Genomic DNA, 15,096 nt, shown 5'->3' with positions numbered 1-15,096 from the left:
TCAAGGTTTCTCCATGAATCTCAAGGTTTCTCAAGGTTTCTCAAGGTTTCTCCACGATTCTCAAGGTTTCTCCATGAATCTCAAGGTTTCTCCATGAATCTCAAGGTTTCTCCATGAATCTCAAGGTTTCTCAAGGATTCTCCATGAATCTCAAGGTTTCTCAAGGATTCTCCATGAATCTCAAGGTTTCTCCATGAATCTCAAGGTTTTTCCATGAATCTCAAGGTTTCTCAAGGTTTGTCCATGAATCTCAAGGTTTCTCCATGAATCTCAAGGATTCTCCATGAATCTCAAGGTTTCTCCATGGTTTTTCCATGTTTTCTCCATGAAGGTTTGTACACTATTTGTTATATATTCTTGATATGTAATTAGAATGAATTATAATTTTGCATATGTATTAAGAAATATTTGCATAAATGGTACAGATACTATGCTCCCGTAACCCGTCATTGTCCGCCATATTGTGCCGCACTGCATCACGGGAAATTGAACTGACTGAGAGGTCATTGGAATATACCATTAGCAATAGGGATCTCTGAAATAGATAATATCCACTGAATTTACAAAATTTACACCACACTGGCAATTTTATGCAATGTACTGGCTATGAATACTATTCAATTTTCTCATAATAGCTTTTCTGTATCTATAACTATTGTGTTAGCTTTTTATTTTATGACTACATGTCTCTGAACCCCCAGAGTGAAAGGAAAAAGTGCGTCATCCCGTTTGTTCCCCACTCCGACGAGACGAGTACGTACCTCACGTCGTGAACAGGTGAGTACAAGAAAACTCCTGTTTTCAGCGATTCTTCCCCAAATTGTGCAGCTTTCTAGAACACCGATTTTTTTCCCAAGTGAATCCTCACCTAGTGGGTAAACTATGGAAGCTCTGTGTTTCGTACAGCGTTGGTATGAGACGTGTTTGTAGTATTTCCTAGTATATTTTGAGGGATGAAAATATTGTTGAAACTTTCACGACTAAAACAACATGTTGTAGCATTGTTATGGATATGGAGTAACACACGTTGATCATTGTTATCCACATATATGTTCTCCATTATCCTGCGTTTTGTTTTGTGTCTGGTATTGTCTGCCAAAATGTTGATGTATTGCTGAAATCTTTTGTATTGTTGTACGTTGAAGCACATGGTGTTTTGGACTCCAAATAAAAGATACGACGATATGTTGTTATAAAACTGATTATGATATTTCCATACGTTACCCCTGACGCAGATTTGATCAAATTATAGAGACCTGTAATTTGAAGATGGTAGACAGAACTGGAACATGATGGTTGTTCCGAGAAAACAAAAGGACTAGAGTCAAGATGGCAACTTATGCACCCCCTCCCCTTTTGTAGTTTTTTTGTGTGAGCATATCCATCAGCATATCTTTTTGGCCTCTGTTGGTTAACCATAAAAGTGACAAATTTGATCACACTGTTCCAATCAGCCCTGACATTGCAAGAATTAGAATGATCTAACTATCTAGTCTATCTGTATAATTTTTCTCATGAAGACATGTATGTCCTGACACTGTGTACACAGAGTGCAGGGAGTGGTGACTGCTTGCCTTGAAGTTGTATCTGTGTGTGTGTGCATACGTTTGTAGACAACATAATTGTTAAGTCAGCAAATTAAGTTCAATCAGGCAGTGAATTTGTGCGCACACCTCCGTTACTCCAAATTTTTTTGGCAGATGGCTGCTCTAAATTAAGTATCAAGTTAGAAGAACTGATCCCATTTAGTGTAAACCGCTACAATGTCAAGTTCATAGTCATACTGCATAAGTCTTACATAGCAAGAGATGTTGGTATCTTAAAGTTTCTGACAGATGAATTGTCAGCAAGAGCTTACTTTGACATCAAATATACTTTTATATGTTCAGTGTGGCTGTAGATACTGTAAATTTAAGTTTGCGTGGTTTTAATTTTGTGGTAGGGAGAAAGTGGTGTGTTCGCGGTGGTTTTAAGTTCACACTTGAGGCAATAGTAGACAAGGGGTAGGAAGGTAAAAAAGATCATGGTGGTTTTAAGTTCGCGGTGAAGAGCTTACTGCGAAAACCGTGAATATAAAACAACCATGAACATTTCGTCATCTACAGTAGTTTGACTGCTGGTACAGGAAACACTGGAGCTTAAGGAGATTACTTGTGGCGGACTATTGTCTCCTATATGCCAAGGTGCTGCACATAACCCTGAGATAGCATCATATATTACATCTACGTTTCCTACATGTACATTTTGTCTGTGAGCTATCTGCAATATTTGACGTGTAACAGTATTACAGATTGATCCATGAATTCGATCTGATATGCAGGCCCAGATAAGCTAGACTATACAGCTTGGATGAGAAAAGGCTCTAGTAATGCACTCTTACTACATGTACTCTTAGGATCTCTTACCAGATGCCTTTTTTTGTGTGCAGACTTACACTTCTCCAGGTTAGGCAAATAATTCATCCCTATTCATTTACTATGATTTAGCCCCCAAAGGATTCTGGCACAGAATAACTGGTTTCTTTCAGCTGGCAGCAGAATTATTAATGGTTTAATTACTGCAGCAGATGTAATCTGCCTGTTGGGATACTCTTCATCAGTCCTTCCCAGCTGCTCCTCCCCTTGTCACCGATGTTTTGTATGATTTCATGTCCCTCTCGAGTCACTGGACTGTTACTTTGGGATGATTGGAGCCGTTCATCACTCTAGAATGGTTTTCAGATTGTGATTTAGATTGTCAGTGGTGTTTTGTATGATGAAAGAGCCTTAAACAGTACATGTAACCATATGATTGATGTACGGTACTATGTTATGCCTTTAGTACAATGTCTTGAATTGGTTTACTGTCTGAAATTGTTGTTCAATTGTTGGAAATTAGTAACAGCATTGTTCAATGCAGGTACCATATATCTTAATGTCATTTGTTTTGTTTGAGGTCAGGGAATAGAGAGAATTTTACTGTACCATCTATCTCAGAAGAAAAAAAGATTGTGATGTTTTCTTGTTTTTTTCCTTTTCCTAGACTATCTACCAGCACACCGTGCAGAGTTTGAAGCAGGCTATTCCTTCACCAGTTTGGGGACCTGCCCAGCAGGTGGACCAGGTAAGGCTGTCAACATTTGGTTTCTTGCTTGTATAAGAGCTTGCTTGGAATAATGCTCAGCTGCAGGGTAAGATCTCATCCTCTGAAAGTTATATAATCGTTTGTTTGTTCATTTGTTCAGACCCTTGTAATGCCTAGTGGCAGATAGGGCAGCAAGTTCCCTTGCTATTTCAGTAGCAGGGTATATTTTACAGGGAGGGGTTGCTAGCCCTTCCCCTTTAACGTGCTGGAGGCACCTCTTCCAACACGAGACCCCCTTCTGAAGGACAGGTGCAGCCCCAACCGAGATGTCCTACATGTACATGGGCTTGAACCAGGGTCTTCCAGTTAGCAACTACATGTAATTTGAACTGGGAACTCAACTGTAAGGCTGCTACCAGTTGAGCTATAGGGACATTCCTGATATCCTGTGTTATTCTGTACATACACTAATACTTAAACAACCAGTGTTTCTTTGCTGTATACATACTTTTGTTTCATTTTGATCTGTATAATATTACAGACTGATGCATTCCTCCCCTCACACATTATTTGTGGGTCATCCCTTGAATGTGTTGAAATAGCACTACATGCCATCCATCACTGAGAGAGACTGGTTATCATTGAACTCGAGTTGTTGGTCTTTCTTGTCATGGAAATCCATTTATCACCTTGAATACTGTCAGAAGGTGATGAAAAATTAATGAACTCTGGTCATGGTCATTAATTATAGTCCGAGGTTACCCGGTTCTTGTGTCTTTGGTTTGGAGTGAGATATCTATTATATTTATGTATGAAATTGACTATGAAATAGTTTCAATGGACAGAATATATCCCTGATGGCAGCTACAATATGACTTTGACTTTGGAATTATGTTTGCTAGCTGCCATTTAAGTCTATATGGTATATCTTTCTTCATATAATACGGTATTAAGAAATCTGTGGTATTGTATTTGTTAAGTAAATGTCTCCTTCAATATGTACTGAACTCTTAAAACTGTCATTTGTGTGATGCCAAACATTAATATTCATAATCAATTGTACCTGACTATCGAGGCTTGAAAAATCTCCTAACTGGAATAATTTCATATATTTAGTTGACTTTCTGGTTGGATTGTGATTTCATTTGTGCTTTGTAGAGTCCGACTATATTACTTGTAACAGCTGTAATTTCAAGGATCCATTTATGAGTCATATTCAAGTTGTGATGTTTAAGGGCTTGTCTAGGGAAAAGATGTTGACTATTTGAGGATGTCTTCTTTAGTTTTAGAGGGACCCTGGGAACAGGTGGTGAGAGTAGTGTTTTCACAGATAGGCTAACCAACTGTAACAGTACCATATGCTCCCAATGCTGAAGGGTGTATGTTTCTATCTCTTGGAGTTGAATGAGTCTCTTTCTGATGTATTGTTACCGGTACATGGTTCAGGTGAAAGACTGAGATGGCACTGAAGAGAGTTACAAAGATAATGAATAGAACTTCTTGCCATAGGTCCCCCCCCCCCAAAAAAAAGATGCGAGACCTCTTGCAAAGTTGAATCTTTGAAATCTTTATTCAATATACCACTTTGCAGTTCTGCCAACCATTAGGAAATCAAGACGAGTCGACCAATGACATTCTTTTTAATATGAAGTATTAGTTTTATTCATTGACATTGTCCGTAATACTAGGCAGAAAACATGGCCTAAGCCTGCTAATGTTCCCTCCGGGAGTCCCCAAGATGATATCATGGTGTTCTTTGGCCCTAAATGCTAGAAAATGTACATTAGTAGCATCGCGTTAGAGCGTTCTCTGAACGCGCACGTTGACGTACGACGAACGTTCTAACGCCCCTACAGTACTTGAATAAAGACAGTTGTTTTCAAGGATTCAAAGTGTGAAGACGTGTTTTCTTTGGCTGCGTGTTACGTTGTGTCTTGTCTTCCGTCACGGTCCCGTAATCTTCGTCACCCCGCCAGCAAGATCCGAAGAAGGAACGCTAACATCCCAGCTTCCTTACAAGTAGCTCCTACAAAACAAATGTGTGCTTTGAATTGAAGTCCATTTGCTAATTTGCAGTTAACTCTTGCTTTCCATCGTCTCTCATTGAGTCACGAACACGGAACAGATTGTGATTCTATTCACAGAGGGCTTTTACTTAAAGAGAAGATGGGCAGCTTAATGGAAGGAGACTGTGAAATTTCTAGTGGAAGTGCTTTGAATTATGCTGAAAATCATGAGTCTTCGTGTCCAATAGAATTATAGCAACCTTTTAGAGGGCTCGATTCAATTTCAGACAGACATCCATGGCATTTTATTGAAATGATTATTCTTTGTTTCGAAATTAGATTTTGAGCCACATTAGGTAGAATGATATTTACAACAGGAAGCCTTATTTCCTTTATAAAGACTATGCAATGTAGGAAAATGTTTAGATTTTAGATTTGCACAAGGTCTCATATGATGTATTTATTTGGTTATATGGCAAAGCAGACCAGAATAACTAATTGCTTGGATCTGAAACACTGTATGAAAAAAGGCTGGCACACATTTACATCATACATGAGACAAGTTGTTCCATATTGAGTTTGATTTGATTAAGTGTATCCTACATAATGTGCAGATCATACACAGTTACCTTGCTCTCTATTAATTGGATAACATTAAGAGCTTCTGAGAAAATGTGCCGTACGTGTCATCCCTGAGGTTATTTATTGATTGTACCTTAAACCAATTTGAGTCATCTCTTCCATGACTGTTCTCTGGAATGGTAGGTGATTAGATTTAAAATGTGTAGAGCAACATTTGGGAGGGATAGGGCAAGTAAATGAGACCACCAAGAAGATTTAAAAAGTAAAGATTATATGTAAACAGGAGGAATAGAGGCCTTCCCAATGTCTCAAGAAGAAATCTCCACTAAGAGTCTGATGCAAAGTAGTAAGCTGGTAAGGTCTAGCTACTTGAAAACTCTTCGGTTGTTAATATTTTGGCTAATGGCAGTTGAATTACAATAGAAAGCAGACTGTTGCCATTTTAAAATTTTGTATATAGTAAGGAATATTTCAATAAGCACAAGGCAAAATCCTTCCTAGCCTGTGTTACACAAACTCTCTGTCAGGGACTCAGGGACCAGTTTGATGGTACACTATGGAGCACAATTTTAGTTGGGCTATGTATGTCTCTCCCAACTTTCCAGATGCTTTCCACAAGTAGCTTCCTCAGCCTGCACTTAGCATTCCCATGGAAAACACTTCTATTTGTGTATGTCATGGGGTTTCCCAGTCTGACCCTGGAACCAAATGACATTCCATAGCTGAAGGAAAACTCTTTCACTGTAAATTGTTGGAGGTTAAAATTAACATTTTCCAGAAGCTAAGGGCTGCTTTCCCCAGGTAGCTTTCTCAGCCTGCACTTAGTATTCCCATGGAAAACTCTTCTATTTGTGCATGTCGTGGGGTTTCCCAGTTTGATCTAGGAACTAAATGACATTCCATAGCTGTAGGAAAACTCTTTCACTGTAAGTGTTATTTGTTGCAAGTTCCTCCCAAGTTTCCAGATGCCAAGGCCTGCTTTCCCCACTTGCCTGCCTGTACATCGTATTCCTTTGGAAAACACTTCCATTTGTGTATGTCGTGGGGTTTTCCAGTCTGACCCAGGAACCAAATGACAATTTCCATAGCTGTAGGAAAACTCTTTTAGTACTGTTGATTGTTAGAGGTTAAAATTAACATTTTCCAGAAGCTAAGGACTGTTTTCCCCAGGTAGCTTCCTCAGTCTGCACTTAGTATTCCCATGGAAAACTCTTCCATTTGTGCATGTCCAGGGGTTTCCCAGTCTGACCCTGGAACCAAATGACATTCGTCAGCTGTAGGAAAACTCTTTCACTGTTTAATTATTGGAGGTTGAAATTAACAGCTTCCAGATGCTAAGGCCTGCAATCCACAGGTAGCTGCACTTAGTATTCCCATGGAAAACACTTCCATTTGTGCATGTCCAGGGGTTTCCCAGTCTGACCCTGGAACCAAATGGCATTCCTCAGTCTGATGGGACAGAAATAAAGTGACTGAAGGGCAGCCGTCCAAGAGCACCAGCCGTCTAAGTGGCAATTTTACTTTGAAGCACGACGTAAGTGGTCATGTATCAAAGGCAAAGTCATAGCCACTCGCTGGGGTGCATCAAACTCAGGTTTATCACTCTGGGGATAGAATTGGTGGCTTTAATTTGATGGATGGATGAAACGTGGTTGGGGTCTTTGTCCAATATTCATAGCTGTCACACGGACTTCAAACTGTGCCTTAACGGCGCCTGTACCTTGACGAGTGCATATATCTGCAATTGCCATCAGACTGTGAAATGATAAACTGCACTTAGAGGGAAGCTGATACTGTCCTTCTACGCTATTATCACGGACCATTTGCTGTGTGGCTATTGGGTTTTTCCGCTCGTCAGTGCTCCTCATTGAAAATTCTATGGGGACAGGTTGTTAAGAAGTTTAACCACAGAGGAGCAGAAGGTCAGTATAGTATTCAGGATTTTTTTCTAGTGAAATTACAAGTGGGAGCATTGCGAGGGAGCGGAGCGATGGTGTGGAAGGGTGGTTTTCCTTCTCATGTCATCCTTGGTCAGAATTTTATGCTTGTCAAAGAATCTGCTCACTAGGGTAAGGACGCGCATGGTCAGGACATGGGGGCGCAGCGCCCTTGTTGCCCTGTTTAGATTAACCCCTGGTATTGAAAAGTGTTACTTGAAACAAAGGCAATTGCAACAATGCACTCAGAGATAACATATTTTATCCCCTCCACATAGGTAACAGACACTCCAAAATATTTCACTCCCTTGAGACAAAAAATCTAAGGTTAGACTTTTGACTTATATTTAAATCCTTGGTGCTGAATCGATTATGATCGAAACTTGAGTCTTTAGCAGAAAGTTTCTATTATAGAATTTTACCATCTTAAAACTAAATTTGAGTCACTTTAAGACACACCAAAATACTTCACACCCTTTGGGTTGAAGTAAGATGTACGTGTACATGTACAGCAGTAGAGCAAAAGGCAGCAAAAAATCTAAAGAAAGTCCCTTCGTGTATGTCCTTGGTGCTGAATTGATTGGTGCTCTTCTCAACTTCATCTCAAAATCTTGTGACAAAATTTGGCAACCTAGAAGTACATCTCGTTGGTTTATATTCCCTTTCAATTTACCTTTTCTGTTTTTCATCCTTGACATATACTAAGTATGCTGTTTAACTTCTCCCTGCTGCCTCACTCTGTAACCAATAGGGAATTGGGTGCCAAACGGCTACTTCAGAGCGCTTAAGGTTAAAGATATCACAAAGGTGCCGAATTAATCTCTATGCATCTGTCTCCTCCTCCCACATTTATAATATGTAGTTACAATTGTGACCATCATGTGACCTGATCCATTCATCATATGCACTTTGCCTAGATTAATTTTTACTTTCCTCAAATTTGAAGATTTCTTCTTCTTATTTCACAAAAAAATCCAATGCCCTGTGCATGTGCATAAGTAGTAAGCCTTGTAACCAAGACTCATTATGCAAATTAGAAAACATAAGATGTCATCAAATAGCTCCCTGATCCTTCACCACCTGTGCCCAATCTACATGCCGTAAGGTTTCTGAAGGTGCCCTTTCCGGAGAGACCACGGAATGGCTAGGGATGCTAATCCCTCACCTTCAGTTTGCAAATTACCATTTGCACTTTTCCCCTGACTGCTTAGCCATGTTTGTAGCGTACAAATGTATAAAGGTTGTCTTGTGGACCAACTTTCATTTCCAGTTGGCGGGCTTTGAATCATTTATTTTAAAAGCAGGGATGTGACCAGAAAGACGCATCTTGACAATTACATGTGCATTGAACACTGGACTACAGCATAATTTCCATAATTTCATAATTTGCAGTACTATGCAAGTCTCGTAGGCAAGAAAGGCAGGGAATGGTACTTTTGACCTTCTAGTTCTAGGCCAGCTTTAGGTTCCTAACTACTGAACCAAGTTTGCTACCATTGACCATGTCAGCCTTTCCTTATCGCAGATTCTCCGTTATTAGATGTGACTTCTGGCAGAGTGGAGTACCTGCCTGACCCGTAGGTCACCGCCCGCACTGGTCAGATCAGAAGAGACTCGTAATCAGAACCCAGAGGTCATGAATGTACGGCCTCGTGCTAGCACCTCGTCTTTCATCTGTTCGTTCTAATCCCGCCGCATTAATCACCGTCTGGGGGGCAAGGGATCCTTGCAGATTCAACGTCGTGGACTGTAACTCTAATAATATATACAGGGTCTGCACTTCTGCATCATAAGACTGAGTCAGGAAAGCAGTAAACTTTCCTTGGCAAACATTTGTTTTTTGCAAGTTCTTTTTCTCTCTACTGTTTATCGTCTGTTGTTCCCTGTGGTGTGGGGGTTAGACTTGCTTGCATGAATATGCGGGGTTAGCTTGTAGTACTACTTGATATGTATTGGAATTTTAATTCTAAGCAATGTGTTCAACTTGAAATAGAGATGACTTCAATGTGTTTGCAAGTTTGTGAATTATGTAAGTACCTTTGTATGTACCTTATAGCCATGAAAATCCCTTTGAATGTACATGTACCTTATATCCATGAAATATCTTTGTGTCTCCTGTAACTTTGTTGCTCTTTTCAGGAGTAGAACTTCTGCATGTAGTCTTACTATTCCATGAGGAAATGTTGAGAAGTAAACTGATCAGCAATGCTACAGACACAAAACAGTTAATAAAACATTGTATGTCAGCGTTCCCGCCAGGCATACCTCAGTGCGTCTTTGGACGCACTTTTTTTGGAAAAGACGCACTCAGCTGGGCTGAGTGCGTCCAAATAAAATTTTGAAGGGAGGCTAATTTCTGTCACAAGTGGAACTAGAATCTTAGAACAACCGCTCATTTAGTAAGAAAGAAGCCTACGATGTACTTCCAGGGATCTCTGTTACGCATTGTTAGCAGTCCAGGGCTAGGGGCGGAGCACCGCACGCCTTAAAAACATCAAACTCACGCCGGGCGGCCCTGGCCCCAGTGAGACACGCCCCCGTAAGCTCTAAGATCCGAAGTTCAGTGAAGTGCCGACGGTCCTAAGGCCGCGGGGCCAGTGCACAAGATTCACTCGAACAAGGAGCGCCTCTAAATATCGTGTTGTTGCCCTCATTGTACTTTTTTAATGACAGTCATACAGATATTTGCGGCTCTATTAGTATTTTACAAGCCGTTTATATCTTGATCATGAACTGGGACGAGCTCAGGCGAAAGGTTCGCGCCAAACATGATCATGAAACGCCTGAAGGATGATAGCATCACAACGTAACAAAGCACACGGCAAGCACATCGATACATGAAAAAAAAATTATGTATGTCCCAGAAACTAATACAATTCACTAAAATCACACCCAACTTCTTGTAATCCTTCGATTTTATATAGAGAAATGTCATTGTGTTTATCAACTTACAATGACTATTGTGATCGTGATTTCCCTCTTTTACGTTTGGATGCGGTGAACACACCTCAGTGCAGCCATCTTGTCAAAAGTTGTGTCCGCGCGGTCTGGCTGAAGAGCTGGAGAAAGTCCAGAGGTCCTGTTGTAGGATCATCTCTATACCCTACGATCAGCTACCTACCTTGGAGTCCCGGAGACGAGAGGCGACAACACGAGAACTCAGAAGGGTGGTGGCTGACCCCACCCATCCTTGCCATCAGTTCCTGCAGCCGGCCACTGAGTGTCAGTACCAGCTGCGTCGGGCTCCCCGTTTTAAGCTGCCATTGAGCCGGTCCAACAGACATTCGCAATCGTTTATCCCCAGGGCCCTTGCCATGTTGAATCACAATTAACGCACTATATCCCATATGCATCAACTTTCGTATGACGTCTGCCTAACTCATCGTGCAATTATTGTATAGTTAATGTCTGTAATTTGTAATTTTAAGCAAAATTGTTATATATGAATTTTAAGTATGTTTTCAGAATTGGATAACATTTTTAAATATTGTTGATAACGAAGTTTGTAAACACCAACACAATTCAGGCTAAATGCCTGCAAGGTGGTGATTCAATAAAGTTCAAGTATGAGCATAGTTTTACGTACATCTAGGAAAAAAGAACGGTACGTACAGGATGAAGAAACCATGGAGAGTCGTCACTGGGAGCCGAAGCACGCACGGCTTTTCTGTAGAGACACAACTTTCTTTTCCATGGCTGTCGCCTGTAGGACTGTTTGCCTTGCAGCTACGATTTTGCCACTGGATGATCATAGATTTTCTAGGATCGACCCAACATTGAACCGGCCTGGAAGTCATGTTCACTTTTGTGACGGTAATTTATGCTTCTTTGACCAACAAATGGATTCTATACTTATCGCATATCGTCCGATAATCAACTAGTCTCGTACTCGGTAACGTTACGAACGTTATGTTTTTTTAATAAACTACGGCCTGCTTGTGAAAATTACTTGTAAGCTCATGTTTACTTACCTTTTCCTGTTAGTAACGTTCACGAGAACTACCGGTGTTAGTGACATAAAAACGAACTCTCCGGTCGAGAACAAACGATCGAACATAAAATGAAAACTGATAGCCGGTTTTATCAAACTAATCGATTTAAATAGTATTTTCCATGCCCATCATCAAACTTGGTCGGTATCCACGCACCTCAAAATATAGAAGTAAAACAATGTGTTAGAAGTAAACAACAACGGGTGACAACATAATCTACCGATTTCCTGCGTTTTGAAAAGCACATTTTTGGGTCGTTCTCGTTAGTACTGCCACCGATAATGACAATGGCGGCGGTAAAAGGGACCACTGACAACCACTCTCAATCGCATGATTTGTCTCTCAAAATGCGGGAGATTGCGTTTCTGAAGGCTTGAAGATCCAAAATTTCCCGGGGGAGAATCCCCCCGGACCCCCCTAAATTGCGACCGCCTTCGGCGGTCGGGTCGCGCCTTCGGCGCTCCCCCCCCCCCATATTATATTTTGGTGGACGCACTCTTAACCTGGGCTGGCGGGAACGCTGTTGTATGTGTACCTTTGTATGTACCTTTATACTAGCCATGAAACATCTATGTGTGTCCTGTAACTTTGTTGCTCTATTCAGGAGTAGAACTTCTGTATGTAGTCTTACTATTCCATCAGCAATGTTACAGACACAAGTTGATAGAATTCCTTTATGTGTAAATCATCAGTCATCCTTTGATGCTGCCCCAGAAGGAATTGTCTGACCTTTAGAAAGAGGCAGTCGGGTCTAGGGTGGTTTATTCTGAATCCTATGTGGGATTTATAGATAGATTGCAGTCTGTATGACTTTTTATGTCAAGGCTTTCCTACTCCCAGGGAGCCTTTGAAATGATTTGATATGGAGCCATGCAGTCTGTTCGTTGAACATCATCTGCGGAGTCAAACATAGTTTCAGGCTCATAAGTTTTGCAGTGATTTCTTCTACTCCATTCAACAACAAACTTTTTCCACAACAGTGTTGTAGCACTTTTTACATTGCAACACTTGAATCAAGATTTCTCATACTATAGTCTTGTATTTGGAAATACAAATACAAATGTACGCTATTTCAGCATAAATGTGGAATTAGAAGGCAATGTATCAGTGTTAACATGGTTGACTTAACATTACCAGTTAGATTAGCACATAGATGTGTATTGGAATTTTGGGAAGTAGCCAAGTTGGTACATATTAACACAGACCTGATCCTGTATGAGTTTGTCTGCTACACCCCGGTGAACAAGCAGTCAGATCATGTTGTTGTACATGTGCCCACTCGCCAATTTGTACCATCTGTCAAAGCCGGTCTTTTTCCAGCTCAAACCACTTTATCTTTGTTAAAACTGTTTCTCCCTGACTGAATCCAATCAACAGAATCATTGCGTTAATTTTCGGTGGGAGGACAAGGTTTGCACAAGGGGGTGAACTCAATTATACAGTCTCTATCATCGATTCTGAAACCACACAAACAGCCTGTATATGTAAATGTGGCTATAGTGCCAACCCTGGGCAGACCCAAATAGGTAAATAGTTGACTGGTTCTCATCTGTATCTAAACTGAAATGAAATAACTTTATGAAAAGGTTTTGAAAAAGTATCTTCCAGATTGTATGTAACTTTGGGTAGTACATTTGTAGGTATTGCTGTATGGAATTCAATGTTCTGATCTTGTTTGAGGAAATTTTCTGCAAGTCTGCACTGGTACAAAAAACAGGTACACTGTACAATAGGGCACTGAAGAGTAACAAGCAAAAAAGATGTGTAAGAAAATGTGGAAATAGTGTGTCCTAATCCTTAACAGCTTCTGCCACAATCCCCACACTTTCATAGTAATTCCAGGTACCCATCGCACTAGTATGATGTGTTCTTTAATTTCCAATGCCATACTCTGCTTTGGGCTATTTTGTTCGCAATAAATATAGGCTACCTGTATCCAGTACTGTATTCTAAGAAAACATTTTTCCTTCTCCATGCTGCCTAAAGCCATAACCGTTAACCAGAAGAGAATTTCTTGGCAAACGACTACTGCAGTGTGCTAAGGGTTAATATCACAGCATTCCCCATAAGTAGAGTGCTTTTGATTATGGTTGAAACTTCAGCAGAAAGTTTCTATTGTGGAATTTTACTATCTAAAACCAAATTTGAGTCACTTGAAGGCAGAACCATAACCATAAACTCAACTGGGAATTGACATTTCAAAGTCATCGCAGGGAGCCTAAGACTAACCAGGACTCAACTGGGAATTGACATTTGAAAACTCATCACGAGGTCCCCAGGACCCCTGATCCAATGAGGGGTGATAGTCTAAGATAGGGAAGGAAAGAAATCATATTATAGGTCAGACAAAGTGAATTCTCTTGAGGAGGTAGCTGTACTTGATTGGAATGTCTTGTAAAGTGAAAGTATTGAATCGTATATCTTTCAAGGGTTACATCATGAAAATGGTTACTGTAAATGCAGAAATGTTTGCGGTGTTTTTTTCCACGTTTTTTGTGTGTGCGGTGACCGCTTCATTGCGAACTTAAAGCCACTTCAAACATTTTTGTCCAGTGCTGTAGCAGTATGTGACTACTAGCGCTGCCACAAACTTAAAACCCCCGCGAACACTCCATTTTCACCTTAGTATGAAATAAAAAACAACGTGAATTTAAATGCATGTACAGTATTTGTGACTATTAGCGTAAAACCTTTGAAATAAACGAAGTAATTTAAGGCTAGAAAAAACTATGAAAACAGAAAAATTAGAATTCTGGAAAACCTTAAGTTTATACTCAATGTATATACGACTAATATGTCAGTTCTAGATGCCCCCCAAAAAGTCTAATTTAGCACTAAAACATTGAAATTATTAGCTTTAGCTGCACCCCTAACATGGGCACGGAGGCAATGTTACACTTACAGGTACATGTAAATCATGGAGAATGTTGGAGTGGTTCAGACTGCCCACATCACACTGTGCACTTAAATTGTACCCTTTCTCCAGGTCAAAGTGAAGTTCACCTCTTACTCCATGATTTATAGCCCACGACAGCCCCTCTTGACTTATTGATTCCGCCGATCAATACGAGACAGCGTTCCTTTATAACGTCAGCACATTGGCTCCCTGCCTGTAATCCGTTCTCCCAGCTTCTTTTGTTTAGGTTGAGGAGTCATCTCTGATGCTTTTCAGCCTTGAAATGGTCTGACTTGCCTACACATCCAGTTTCATTCAAAAGGGCCAAGATAACATGGCCTTTGTAACTTGATGCAGAAGAGAGTAGAGTGTGCATTTTGTGAGATACAGACTAGTGGGAGGTGATCGATACAGTGTGTGCTTTGATAGTAGTATTCTGTCATGTGGTTCTTCACAGATCCTTCCATTTCCTGCATTGAATACTGCATTTAAGTTCGCCGGGTTTTAAGTTCGCGTTTGAAACAATAGTAGCCCTACAGTCACACAATGGAACGGCTTTTCAGTGGTGGTTTTAAGTTTACAGTAAAGATTTTACTGCAAAAACTACGAACAGAAAACCA

The 15,096-nt window shown here is 40.4% G+C and overlaps 1 protein-coding gene across 3 annotated transcripts in view; it reads left to right on the top strand.

Annotated features, from left to right (window-relative positions):
• Positions 1 to 673: 673 nt before the first annotated feature.
• Positions 674 to 15,096, top strand: part of LOC136447078 (serine/arginine repetitive matrix protein 2-like) — a 119,980-nt gene continuing 105,557 nt past the window's right edge. For all 3 annotated transcript variants that reach the window (XM_066445765.1, XM_066445756.1, XM_066445773.1), the window contains exons 1-2: positions 674 to 777; positions 3,022 to 3,102. The gene's annotated coding sequence lies outside the window, so the exon portion shown is untranslated. The remainder of the gene's footprint in view (positions 778 to 3,021; positions 3,103 to 15,096) is intronic.

The sequence above is a fragment of the Branchiostoma lanceolatum genome, chromosome 1 (assembly GCF_035083965.1).
Source record: "Branchiostoma lanceolatum isolate klBraLanc5 chromosome 1, klBraLanc5.hap2, whole genome shotgun sequence".
NCBI classification, from domain to species: domain Eukaryota; kingdom Metazoa; phylum Chordata; class Leptocardii; order Amphioxiformes; family Branchiostomatidae; genus Branchiostoma; species Branchiostoma lanceolatum.
The sequence above is the reverse complement of the archived record's forward strand: the minus strand, read 5'-3'. Positions and strand labels throughout refer to the sequence as shown.